The sequence below is a fragment of the Dipodomys merriami genome, unplaced genomic scaffold, assembly GCF_024711535.1.
Source record: "Dipodomys merriami isolate MVZ:Mamm:240054 unplaced genomic scaffold, mDipMer1.0.p SCAF_1, whole genome shotgun sequence".
Taxonomy (NCBI): Eukaryota; Metazoa; Chordata; class Mammalia; order Rodentia; family Heteromyidae; genus Dipodomys; species Dipodomys merriami.
Genome location: NW_027202270.1, coordinates 134,115,326 through 134,120,464, shown reverse-complemented (window position 1 = coordinate 134,120,464; position 5,139 = coordinate 134,115,326).

The window sequence follows — 5,139 nt, the reverse complement described above, 5'->3', positions numbered from 1 at the left end:
TGCTAACAGTTTCTATGTAAGCCTTCTTTCTGTATGAATAGCCCAAAATTCAGAATATACAATTAAGTATGATTTATTATGTGTTATTAAAACTAGGCTGATGTATTATTTTGATTCAAGTCTAGATATTAGAAAAGAATTATTGTTATTATGAATTATACAAATATTATTATAAATTATATAAGGGCTCTAATATGCTGGAAAGATCATGGAATAAAGAATTAAATTGTAGGGGCTGGGAATGTAGCTCAATGGTAGAGCACTTGGCTAACACATATAAGGGCCCAGGTTCTCATTCACTGCACCACAAAAATAATTTTTTTTTATTAAACACCAAAGTTCAACTATGGTCTTGGCATTACTACTAAGTAGTAATCTTATACTGGATTAATTTAAGTAACTTTTGAGAGTTGATTATACTTTTCTTAAATTTATTAGTCCTTTAATTCTAAAATTCTACAACTTAAAAATACTTTAATGTAATTCAGTATCCAATTATCCAGTTAAAATGTACCTTAAGAGATAATAATTGGATTCTGTGTTATTGCATCAGTAGGAGTACAGCAATTTACCTACCAGTGTGCTGTTAATATATGTTTAATACTAATCTCTCTAAAGAAAACTAAAAAGAAAAATCCCTGATATGTTATCTTTGACTCCATCTCTAGAGTAAATGCTTCCACTATAAATGATTTAAAGGTACCAACTTAAAGTCACTGAATGTGGAATTGGGAAGAAATGGCACAATCATTTCACAAGTTAGTGTGAGCTGGCTGTATATAACCCAACATGAACCTGCACTTACATAGTACTGCAGGTAAAATAGATGTAGCTACAAGTAACAGCAAATATAGCTATCTGTGACTTAACAAGAAAGGCATTTAATTATAACATTAATAAGAAGGCAGAGGTAGTAGTTCAAAGGTTAAGTAGTTCTACAACCTTAACTAGTTGGGACAATTTCTTTATAATTTTCTTAGCCTTGTGCTTCGTTCATGCAAAAATGGGTTTAGGGGCTGGGATGTAGCTCAGTGGCAAAGCGCTTGCCTAGCAAGTGCAACATCCTGGGTTCGATCCCCAGTACCAAAAAAGAAAAGACAAAAATGGGTTTAGTAGCTCAAAACTTTCTTTCTTTTCAGGACAACACCCAAACTAGAATGAAAGGATAAAGAGTATATATTTGTTCCTTGCTTTTTTCCCCCTTCCTTTTCTTTTTTTCTTTTTGTTTTAGCGAGGAAAATTTAGACCCACTAATTTCAGCAATCTTCCTCTTCTATTTCATTAGCCATTACTGAATCATATGTGCATCCTTAGACTACTTCTTTATCACTGGCAACGAGTACCTGAATTGCCACAATTGGTTTAGATTAGTTGTAACTCTAAACCTGGGACTGGATATAAGGAAGCAAAGTGAAAGAGTACTGATGTACACAATGATGTTGCTGCACATTAAAAAAACTTTTTTTCCATCTGACAAGGGCGCTGAGGGTCACACCTGTAATCCTAGCTACGCAGGAGGCTGAGATCTGAGGATCGTGGTTAAAAGCCAGCTTGAGCAGGAAAGTCCGTGAGACTTATATCTCCAATTAACCACCAGAAAGCCAGAAGTGGCTCTGTGGCACAAGTGACAGTGTGCTAGTCTTGTGCTGAAGAGCTTAGCCCAGAGTTCAAGTCCCACAACATATATATATATATATATATATATATATATATATATATATATATATATACAATCTGAAAAATGTTGATGCTTTAAACTCTTAACTGCAATTTGATTTGATAATTAGTGAATCTATTCAACAGGCAAGACCAAAATAATCTGTCTCTCCATTATGATTACATCCCCGATGCTGGGACTTCCCAGCATAACTATTAATACACGTTCATCTTTTTAAAATTCTTTAATGTTCCTAGAGAGATCATATTTTTAGATGTCAATCCATACCATAACTTCCAAAGAAATTTTACTTACTTATATGAACCTCCTAAATCAAGCTCTGTGACCATTTAGATATGAGTGAATAATTCTGAATGAATTTTAAAAATAAGAGTTACTGTTCCTATTCAGGTATTTTATTATTATTATATGTTGCTATGTAATGTGCCTTATTTTATTTATTAGTAAACGCTATTTGGAGTATAGATTACATATATTATATTATATGTTTTATATATGTTATAATATATATTATATATGTGTTATATATGTTATGATATATAGATGTAATATATATAGATTATAATACATGTACCTAAGTAATAAAATTTCATTTATTTAAAATGTTTCTGTGGTTCATAAATGTTGTATTTCACAGTTTATTTTGTAATATTCAGAATGTTTGCTTTAATGCTATCAAATTTTAAAAGACTTACTATATTAAACATGACTCTGAATAAATTTTTTTTTGCATAGAAAAGACCAGTTTAGCCGGGCACCAGTGACTCACGCCTGTAATCCTAGCTACTCAGGAGGCCGAGATCCAAGGATAGCAGTTCAAAGCCAGTCCATGCAGGAAAGTCCCTGAGACTCTTATCTCCAATTAACCACCAGAAAACCAGAAGCAGCACTGTGACTGAAGTGGTAGAGCGATTGCCTTGAGCTGAAGAGCTGAGGGACAGTGCCAAGGCCCAGAGTTCAAAATCTATGACCGACAAAAAAGAAAAAAGAAGAAGAAAAAGACCAGTTTATATAAGTCAGACAGGTTTCAACTTCCAAGACTACAACTTCCAACTATAATCTTAGCCAGGCACAGGTGGCTCATGATTATAATGCTAGCTACTCAGGAAGCCAAGCTCTAAGGATCACAGTTTGAAGCCAGTCTGGGTAGTAAAGGCTGCAAGATTCTATTTTCAACTGACCAGAAACAAACAAATGAATAAAATCTGGACTCAAGTGTGACAGCCCTGAGTCAAGTCAACACACACACACATACACACACACACACACACACACACACACACACACACACACACACACACACACAAACCCACCACCAGCACCATCACCAACAACAATCTTATGCTTGATACTGATAACTTGTATTTGTAATTCTAACTATTCAGGAGGCTGAGATCTGAATTATAGTTTGAGACTAGCCTAAACAGAAAACTGTGAGATTCCGTCTCCAAAATAACCAGGGAAAAAACAGGGCAGGAGACATGGTTCAAGTGGTAGAGTGCCAACTGAGCAAGTGTAAAGCCCTGAGTTCAAGTCCTAATACAGGAGGTGGGAACTGGGGGATATAAGCTCTGCTTTGATTCTGCTTCTAAATATTTATAGTTATCATTCATATTCCTCTATTTATCTGAAAATGTAAGTGAAAATGGTTGCCATAAGAAAGAAAATACTTGCTGGGCACCAATGGTTCCCACCTGTAATCTTATCTACTCAGGAGACTGAGATCTAAGGGTCCAGTTTGAAGCCAGCAGTGTGGGAAAGTCCATGAGACTCAACTCCAATAAACTACCAAAAAGCCAGAAGTGGAGATGTGCTCAAGTAGAAGAGTGCTAACCTTGAGCAAAATAAGCTCAGAGACAGTGCCCAGGCCCTGAGTTCAAGCCCCAGGACCAGGACAAAAAAATAAAATTTTACTGATATGACAAATGTCTTATCTTTATAATTTGTTCACTGAAGCAGTATAGAGGGTAAAAGATAAATAATTAGGCATTTATTATTTATTTTAAAAATATTGATTTGTTTTACTAAATTAATAAAATTACAGTATTGAAATACTTTAGGTTGTCCAATAATTTTGGTTGCAGTAGCATATGAATATATAGGAATATCTAAAATAGATTTAGAGAATTCTTTGCTCCATCTAGCCTACTGAGCATTTTGACTTTTGTCTTATGTATGTAATATGACTAGGTTGTTGAATTTGAGATGACCAATTTTATATTTTATTAAATATCTAGTTTAATTAACATCTAATAAAATATAAACTGCCCCACCTAAAATTTTATGCCCCACCTGAAATGCCTAACAATGTCAAGAAATACCTGTTATTTGGGGTTTTGATTTTCATTTTCCTTCAAAAGAGTGACCTCTGTCATTCACTCTCTAACATTCTGAAACAGGTTTGATTTCTATCAAATGAAGAAATGAGATCAAATGAATAGTTGATATAATTTAAGTCAACACTGCTTAAATTATCTGGATTTAAATACTTTCTTCAAAAAGAACAACAGGGCTGGGAATGTGGCTTAGTGATAGAGTGCTTGCCTAGCATGCATGAAGCCCTGGGTTTGATTCCTCGGTACAACATAAACAGAAAAAGCCAGAAGTAGCACTGTAGCACAGCACTAGCCTTGAGCAAAAGAAGCTCAGGGACAGTGCCCAGGCCCTGAGTTCAAACCCCAGACTGGCAAAAAAAAAAAAAAAAGGAAGAAAGGAAGAAAAACAAATGGTACACCAATGAACAACAACAACAACAAAAAATCTTTAGATAGAAAACATAGTACTTGATCTGGAATTGAGTTTCCCAAATGGCAGGCTGCAGGCCAAATGCAACCCACAAACATATATTTGATCCACACAGAATTTAAAGGCCAAGAGCACGCGCTCTCTCTCTCTCTCTCCTCCCCTCCCCCATCCCTTCTCTTAACATCAATAAGGACTAGCAGAATTGAGTTTGCATTTTCAGCTTGACTTGACTTCCCATTTCTCACAACTCACTGTAGTCAAGGCTCATACTGCCTTCTAACTGCACTCCCATCTGCAAGCTTCTCACATTTAAGGTGTCTAACCTGCATACGGTTGTGCAGTATGGATAAGTAAACTCTCACTGAAGGATCAATTAAGGGCTCTTCTCATCCTCTCCTCTTGCTAGGTCTTGCAATTAATAGGTCTTATTGCCTAGAAAGAACATATATTTCTATTTCATAAAATGATTAGCATTCTTTGCAGGACTCTGATCTAAGCCCTGAATTTTTTTTTATTTGTCTCATTTCACTTTATAATCTTGGGACTGGGCACATCCTATGTATTTGCTTTTAGTTAAAAGTATTTTCAAAAGATTTTAAAATATATTTGTAGCAATATTGTCATGTTTGTAGTGATTATCCATAGGATCTAGACTTTCTTTAACATAAATTCCATGAGCCTGTAAATTTATTTTCTGGTTGCTCCATATTGAGAGA